The sequence below is a fragment of the Palaemon carinicauda genome, chromosome 10 (genome assembly GCF_036898095.1).
Source record: "Palaemon carinicauda isolate YSFRI2023 chromosome 10, ASM3689809v2, whole genome shotgun sequence".
In the NCBI taxonomy this organism is placed as follows: Eukaryota; Metazoa; Arthropoda; class Malacostraca; order Decapoda; family Palaemonidae; genus Palaemon; species Palaemon carinicauda.
The window spans coordinates 58,435,211-58,444,902 of record NC_090734.1 but is presented as its reverse complement, the minus strand read 5'-3'; positions in this window follow the sequence as shown (position 1 = coordinate 58,444,902).

Genomic DNA, 9,692 nt, shown 5'->3' with positions numbered 1-9,692 from the left:
TAAAAACATAGAAGTAAATACAGATTTCTTAACTTTGTTGCCTTGGTTTGAGTAATAATGGACAAATGCCGAGATATTCGTTGACTCTCTGTATACACTAAACTTGAGACTATTGTTACATCTATGTATGCGACAGTCCAAAAAAGGTAGGGTACAATTATTCTCCAGCTCCATAGTGAAATTTATTGATGGTACCAAACTATTCAATCTAAGAAAAAAAATTTTCATTTCCTGGCCACACACATATTATGTCGTCAATATATCGAAACCATTTTACATTGTTAGGTATGATGTTATTTAAGATTCTGCTTTCAACAAATTCCATATATAGATTGCTTAATACTGGGGATAAAGGGTTTCCCATAGCCATACCAAATGTTTGTGCATAAAAATCTCCCATTGAATTCAAATTTACAATCTTTTATACATAGTTTAATTAATTCTATTAAAGTGTGTTTGGAGAATGGTAGATTCAATTTTCTATTATCTAAGGTTTCAGATAAAAATTCCAACATGTCATCAATAGGTACTTTAGTGAATAGTGAGACTACATCAAAACTGACAAGCCTACAGGTACTGTTAATCTGTACTTCATTCAGTTTGTTAATCAAGTCTACATTATTTTTTATATATGAATATGGAATGGTATCCAACTAAAGGATTCAGGATATTAACAAGGTACTTAGATAACTTATATGCAGCTGAACCTACAGAGATAATTATTGGCCTAGCTGGATAATTTGGGCTTATGAGTTTTAATAGTTCCATACATATATGACAATGTGGGTGATATTGTACAAACATTTTTTATCAGATCTTCATTCCCTTTTAGGTAACTCTTTCACTTTTTTGTTGTAATTACTATTCACAAACTCAATTGGATTTTTTCTTAATTCCATGTATGTGTTTTCATCACTCAAGAGGTTTTCCATTTTTTCTATATAATAATTTTTATTCAAGATTACCAGTGCCCCAGATTTATCGGCTTTTGTCAGTTTAATATCTCTATCTTGCTTCAATTCGGCAATTGCTCTCTTGAATCTCTTTGGGCAATTGCCGAATTGAAGCAAGATAGAAAAAGCGAACACAAAATTTCAATGATGAGAAAGGGGGGATTTTCTTTTGATATAAATGGAGGGGAGAAAGAAAGGACAAATTACTTTCCTATTTTTTTTTTTTTTTTTTTTTTTTGGTGGGAGTGGGGGGGGGGGGGATTAGGTTTTCAAACATAAATGTAGTTAAAGGAAATGAATTCATTCATTATTTTTTCTATTGTAGAAGTTAGATGAGAATAAAACTGAAGAGATGGAAGACTTATATTATTTATTATATAGGCGAAAATAATTGTGGAAGATAGATGATGAGGTTGAGTAAGGAGAGATACTGAAGATTATGAATTTCTAGTGAGAAATTGAAAAGATAACCAGGGTGTGTCAATTAGCTTTTAGAGGGAAATTTACTAACGGAATTGAATAGATATTTTTTTCTTTCTTCTTTTTTTTATAAATGTTAAGGTGACCAGGTATCTGTGAGAATTTTTGGGCCACGAAGCTAGTCAGTATACCAGAGAGAAGGGGAGCTAACGTTAAGATAAAATATTACTGGAAAAACTGACCATCTGAACATAGCCGAGGTCTGAGTATTGGCCACAGGGTAATTTGTCTATTTATGAGTATTTCCACTGAGAATATTGCTGATTCATGAGTATTGCCACTGGGAAAACTATTGATCTGTGAGTATTGTCACTGGGAAAATTGTCAATCTATTTAGTATTAACACTAGGAAAATTGCCGATCTATCATTATTGTTACTGAGAAAACTATCCATTTTTGAGTATTGTTACCGGGGGAAATTGTCTAATCAGTATTGCTACTGGGGGTAATTGCTGATCTTTTAGTATTATTACTAGGAAAATTTTCTATATGTGAGTATTGTTACTTGGGAAATTGTCTATTTAAGACTATTGCCACTTTGGAAATTGCTGAGTTGTGAGTATTGTTTACTGGGGAAATTGTCTATTTCTGTGTATTGCCACTGGGGAAATTGCTGATCTTTGAGTATTGTTACTGGGAAACTGTTTGTCAAATATTAGTTCTTTAAACTTCTTATCTTTTTCAGATCGACATTGGCTTTCTCAGGATATTAGATTTCTATAATCATATTTTTTTTTCAGTAATTTTTGTCTGTCTTACTAGTAAGAGAACCTTACAAAGGTGTTTTTAGATAACGATTTTTACCAAAGGCTTTATTTTTTCAATGAAAAAAAAAGAAGAAAATGTATGTAGCCCTACCTTTTAAGTTTGATTATAACAAAGCTAAATGTAAACTTGAGAAACCTCTATTTGATTTGTATTCCTTTGTTAATTTGTTTATCTTCGAGAATCCCCCCTCGTAATAAGATTTTTTTTTTTTTTTTAGATTCAAAGACAATGCCGGAGTTGATGTCAACCTCAATTGTATATTCTATAATCATTATAGACGTAGTTGTATATTTGAATACAGTAATTGTCCAATATACAATAGTATATTTGTATAATACTCCCAAAGGTATTTTGGGAACTAATTCGGTTTCTCCAACCGACTCTTGAGGATCTGCAATGACAGTCAATAAATTTCACTATGAAACTGGAAAATAATTGTATCATACCTGTTTTGAAAAGCTGTACATGCAGGTGTAATAATAGACCTAACTTTAGTGTGTATAGTAACCCAACGAATATCTTTGTATATATTCTTTACTACTCAAATCAAAGAAACAAAGTTAAGAAATCTGTATTTACTTCTAGTTTTTTGAAAGCGTTGCGAGTTTGCAGCCCTGAATATATTGATGAGGAAATGAATGGAATTACGACTATAGGTAAGAAACTGAAGTATCCTTAAACTCTATTAGATGAAAAAAAAGACACTTTCTCGGTAATGATAACAGGGAATATTGTAATACACAAAACCTACTTGCACTATCTTATAGTAATTCAACTAAAGAAGTTCCCCAACTGTTAAAAAAATGTCAGTGTTAATGTAGCATTTATGAATAGCAATACAATAAAAACCGCCACGATAAAACATTCTCCTGACATCACTAAGGGATGTGTATATTGTATTCCATGGAATTCATTTGAATAATTTCATATTGGTCAAACTGGTAAACCCTTAAAAAAGAGAATGGAAGAACATAAGAAAACTGTCAAATATGCTCATGATAATGATGATATGTTTGCCCATATTAAAGATAAAAATCACACTATTAATTTTTCATTTGAAAAGAAACTGTTTCATCCAAATAACTTAGAATGTAGAAACTACATATATATATATATATATATAGTATATATTTATATATATATACTATATATATATATGTATACATATATATATATATATATATATATATTTGTATATATATATATATATATATATATGTATATATATATATATATATATTATATACATATATATATATATATATATATATGTATATATATATACATTCAACTTGAATTTAAAACTGTTGCTTATGTTTCCCTTTGAATAGTACGGAACTAACATTTTTACATTTTCATATTTCAAGAGGTAGTTTGTTCCATCAAGCTGGGCCACTTATTGCCATTGAGCGTGAACCTAAATCAGTTCGATAGCTGTCTACATATAGATTTTCATTCTGTATTGTTAATGCATTCTTACTATTTCCAACTGAAGAAAATTTGAATAGCCAGTTGGGATATTCTTTTCTCAAACTTTTAAAAACAAATGCACAAACATCGTACGTACACTTTTCTTTCAATTTTATCCACTTAAATTGTGGATAGTTGGGTGATGTTTTTTTTTTTTTTTTTTTTTTCTCCAATAACGGCTACTCTACCCGCATAGTTTTGGATTTGTTGATGTTTTTCCATGTGCATATCATTAATTACCCCCCCATATCTTAATACAGTAGTTTATTACACTCAAGACTAGACTTTCCACAATCAAAGCCCAAGTAGTATCACAAAAGTAATCTTTTACTCTACTTATATACATTAGAATGTCACTAACTTTTCTACTGAGCTCGTCATTGCGGGTACTGAATGTCATATGCCTGTCCATGTGTAGACCTAGATTTCTCACATGCTGACTTATCTTTACTTTTTCAACATCACATTTTATTATAATGTCATCAGGAATTTTGCTAGTCTACTGTGAGCTAACAACAAACTTGCACTGTGTTTTGGTGGCATTTGTTAATAGTCCTCTTCATAGAAGGTATTTCTTAATTTTGAGCAATATTAGTTCAACCTTTTCAATCAAGGCATCTAAATTTTCTATTTGATCTGCCAAAAGAACTTAGGTCTCTTTGGCGTATTGAATAAGCACGCAATTTTCTATATATGTAATCATATCATTAACGTAGACTAAAAGCAGAATTGGGCCTAGGACAGATCCTTGTGGGACCCCCAAATTCAACACCTTTTCAATACAAGAATTTGCGTCTCCTAATCTAACTACCTGGCTTCTTATCCTTCAAGTAATCCTGAAACCACAAAGTATCAAAGCAATGTTCCACACATATTTACACAATTCATCATGGTTGAAGCTATCAAATGCCTTTGATAGGGCGCTTAAGATTAATAAGGAGACTTTTTTCCATCAATATTTTTACAAATTTCATCTGTTAATTTCATCAAAGCTTATTCTGTTCATAAATCTTTACGGAATCCATGCTGAGTGTTAGAAATCAAATTATCTTTTTCTAGATGTTCCATGAAGTGATTACATACAATCTTTTCTATTACTTTCGATATTACTGGAAGGATAGAGACCGGTCTATAATTACCAGGGTCGTCTTTGTCTCCTTTTTTTTTGTGAAGAGGGTCTACGAGGGGTTGTTTCCAAATAGCAGGATATTTCCCAGTTATAATCGATGTATTTATAATTACTGTGATATAATATGTAATAACTGTAAGGGAACCTTTTAGAAAACGAGTAGGAATACCGTCCGTCCCGTAAGCAGTACTATTGTTCAAACTCTTAACTGTTAATATTACTGTTTCTACTGTAACTGGTTAAGGTAAAAACAATTTTATATTTTTATCATAATTAGTTTGAGTGGTTCTAATACCTTGATTCTCGTACTATAGTAGAATTCTCTGCGTTTTATCATAATATTGGTTAAATTGATCTGCTTTAGCTTTTGGGTTGGTGTATTCAATCTTTTTATTTGTTTTAGAAGGTACAATATTATTCATAATTTTCCACGTTTCGATACGAGATTTACTTCTCTTGGTCTTGTCTATGTTATAATTAGCTTTGGCAGTATGAATCCTGGTATTGATAATTTTTTTAATTTGCTTATACTCATTGTTCAGATTTACATCATGTCTAATTTGAGCCTTTCTTGCATTTTGTTCCTTTCAATCATACTTATTTTTCAGATCATCGTCAATTCAAGGTACACTCAGTCTCCTTATTTCCCTCGTGGTTATTGGGGCACCTTTATCTTAAGGCACTATTATATATCTTATTGAAAATTCCTATTTGAATATCTGTGTCATCAGTGTGCGTGATTGTATCTAAACTAGTTTTTTGTCTTGCAATGTATTGCACAACAAATCTGCAGAATGATATTTTAAACACTTAGAGATTACAGTGACTGGTTTACGCTTTGGCTTAATATCTTTGATAAATGAGATATGTTCATGGTTATCTGCAATACTTAGATTTACTTCGATGTTAAGAACACTTTCCTGCTTATTAGTTATTAAAACGTCTAGTAGTGTGGATGACATGGGGCTAACTGAAGTAGGTTTATTATTATTATTATTTATTATTATTATTATTATTATTATTATTATTATTATTATTATTATTATCATTATTATTATTATTATTATTATATTATTACTTGCAAAGCTACAACCCTAGGTGGAAATGCAGGATGTTAGAAGCCAATGGGCTCCAACAGAGAAAATAGCCCAGTGAGGAAAGGAAACAAAGAAAAATAAAATATTCTAAGAACAGTAACACCATTAATATAAATATTTCCTATTTAATCTATAAAAACTTAACAAAACAAGAGGAAGAGAAATAAGATAGAATAGTGTGCTCGAGTGTACCCTCAAGCAGGAGAACTCTAACCCAAGACAGTGGAAGACCGTGGTACAGAGGCTATGGCACTACCCAAGACTAGAGAACAATGGTTTGATTTTGGAGTGGCCTTCTCCTAGAAGAGCTGCTAACTATAGCTAGAGTCTTTTCTACCCTTTCCATGAAGAAAGTGACCACTGAACAATTACAGTGCAGTAGTTAACCGCTTGGGAGAAGATTTAATTTGATGACTCTTGTAATATTATGCATCATTGCTGAACCTCATATCAAATCATCATTTAGATCACCTACTACATAAATTAATTTATTCTTTAAAGACACCACTCCTAGACATTCTAAAATATGGTTAAAAGTATCATTCGAAGCATACGGATGTCCATACATCCAACCAATGAAGGTAGCTTACGACATTGTACAGAGAATCAAACCTCTTCTACCTCCTCTACTCTTTGAACATTAAGATTACAAATGTTATCAGAAAGAATATTTTTCAAATAAATACAACAACCTTCACCTGTGGAAAGTCTGGTCTTGAGTCTATAAATACTGTATTAAGATATGGGGGGTAACTAACGAGTGAATCAACAACATTCGAGGTTAACCAAGTCTCAGTTAAACATAATACATCAATGTTTCAGTTTACGAGCATTAATTCCATTTCACATCTTTTACTAAGGAGAGACTGAACATTCAAATATTCTACACACAAAAGATCGTTTTTTGAAGTCACATGATTACCCTCTTGATGGAAGAGGCGGGAAGTCATATTCCCACGTAGACGCTCGTGACCAGTAGTTGTCACGGGACAGGTCATGGTAGTCATAAGTCTGAGCTATATGAGCTCTATTTGCCGGCTGCTTGTGGGGTGGTCTCCAATGGTATTCATCAGTATGTTATTGCAGGGGTGATCTTTGCGGTTGGGAGTGCGGCCTATTATCATGGGAGTTGTAGAAGTGGGTAATTCATCTAAACCCTGTCCGAAATGACCGTCAGGCCATGGTTGACCTCCCATTACTCTATTCTGCTTATTTTCTGGCACCGCAGCTACAAATGATTGCCCTTGGTTAGAATGTCCAAGGTGCCGTACTTTCACTTTTTGTTGTGAAAGCCCTCGGAAAACTAGCTCATCAACCATATTTTTAACAGAGACATTGCTGCTGACACCGCCAATGTATATTTCTACAGACCTTTGGGGTTGTACTGCGATGTTGTCTTCAGAAAATTTCTCTTGACGTGTTTTTTTTTTTTTTTTTTTTTTTTTTTTTTTCTTTTTCTTGACTAGTGGTATGACACTGCGTTGGTCCGTAGCGACTGCTTCCTCCTCTTCCTCTCTTCCTCCTGGCCTTCACTCTCCTCTTCACTTTCTGTCTGGTCTAAGTAAGTGTTGTGGATAAGGGGAAGTGTGGGGGAGGGTGGTGGGTTAGGGGTTGGCTGGCTGTCCACCTGCAATGTTTCTTTCGCGAGTAAGGCAGAGTTCCTTATTAGAGGAGATCGGGGGAGAGTTTAGCGCGATTCATTAACACTATATTCCGGATATTTTGCCATTGATTGTTCGAGCTTATAGACTCTTTCTTGTAGTAATGATACTGTTTGAGGTAGGTCTGCAATAATCAAATTATTATCATTTAACTTGAGTTCACTTTGTTCATTGAAAATTTTGCCTAGTTCTTTATTTCTCACTGAATTCATTATGCACGTCCTAACAGTTATAATGTCGCTCACAAGTTTATCTTTCACTTGTCGTTTTACTGGCTTTTTTTCTATAGTCCGAGAATATACTACAAATTTCTATTACCAGGAGGTCTCTCAATGATATTAATAAGTCTTGGTGACATTTATCAAGCACTTCTTTGATATCGTGTATAGAGTACTGGCATATCTTTTTCAGAGATTTAAGAAATACTTGTGGGAACACGTTTTGGTTAATTGTTTCCAGGATACCTAAGTTTTTAATTTTCGGGAAAGGCTGTGACAAAGCTTCCTCGTCGTGTAAGCCAGTAGCAGCGATCTCTACACAATATTTCACAGAACCAGAAACACACGCCCGCACTGCACGAGGTCAAGAGAGAGAGAGAGAGAGAGAGAGAGAGAGAGAGAGAGAGAGAGAGAGAGAGAGAGAGAGAGATGGTTGAGAAGCAAAAACGTGTGGATGTGATGACTTACAATCTTTAGTACTGAAATTGATAAAACTTTTTTTTTTCAGACAAGTAAAGAAACGATTCAAAGTTCTGTGTTCGTGCAGTAAAAGTAAAATATCCAAATCGATAGTGAAGTCTTTAATCATAAAGTTAGCCGTGTTTTTTTTTTTTTCAGCAGAAAAAAATCCTGGTTGTGTCCCTGATAGCCCATGTGACAACTAGCAATGGACAAAAAATAAGGTATCATTATGATATATAGACAGCATTTGAAATACTGAAAGAATAACTTAAAATCGTTATGAAAGATATCCTTTTCTTCTTATGCCTTTTACTTATTTGTGCTTTATAACATTAGTTATTGTAAATGATGTAAAGTTGGTCAACAATATCAATGGTAGCCAACTATACCATGCATAACTTAACATCTAGTAGGTACTACACAATTAACTGCATAGTATCAAATCACATAAAACATGAAAATGCCACTGTTATAGTTTTCAATAATATGATTCACGTACAAGAAATGTGTATGGTAAAAGGAGTAATAAAAGCCTAGTTCATTAAAAATACAATAGAAAAAAAAATACCCTTTTGAAAATAATGTTTCCTGTGTTCAATGTTTTGATATCTTTCAAGATTTTCTCTTCTGTATATTGTTGTCTCTTGAATGCTTTACCATTCGATTTTTGTACTTTGATGTACTCTCTAACTACATTTAGTTAAATGTTTGTAGGATGGAAGTAAAATAACCAAATGAATATTTAATCATTTAGTTATTAAGTTAGTCATGTTTTCACAAGACAGAAACTCTGTTTTTCCTACTCTCCTGCTTGGGGCAATAGGCTGCCACAAAAATGGTATTAGTATTATTTATAGCCAACTATTAAGAAAGTAAATAGTAGTACTGAATGTAACTTCGTGCGTGGTAATTGATCCCCTTAAACCCGATTTTAACTATTAACTAGGGCATTTATTTATATGTTAAACATAGAATGGAGCAATAGTGCAAAGAACACAGGTGAGCGTCGTGTCCGATGCCTGATTTCCGCTTTCGTCCGACGAACAACAATGAGAATATCGGGTTTTTCAGTTGTCCGAAATCACTGAAAACTGCCAAAATTTTCCCGGAACAAGAACGCATTGAAGGGGCTGGAATTCATAATGAATGAGTACAGAAAACCAGTTTGACGGCAATGATACAAAATACCTCATCATCATCATAATCATAATATTTTCACCAAAAAATTATACAAAAACAAGAAAATTATATTTCGTAGGATTTACATTTAAAGAGGATATATTTGATCTTTTGAAGGATAGGTATAATCTGTACAAAGTTCTTCTACGCTCAAGGGCTTAACTACAGCACTATAGTTTGCCAGTGGCTACTTTCCTCTTGGTAAGAGTAGAAGAGAATCTTTAGCAATTGTAAGCAGATCTTCCAAAATCAAACCATAGTCTAGGCAGTACCAT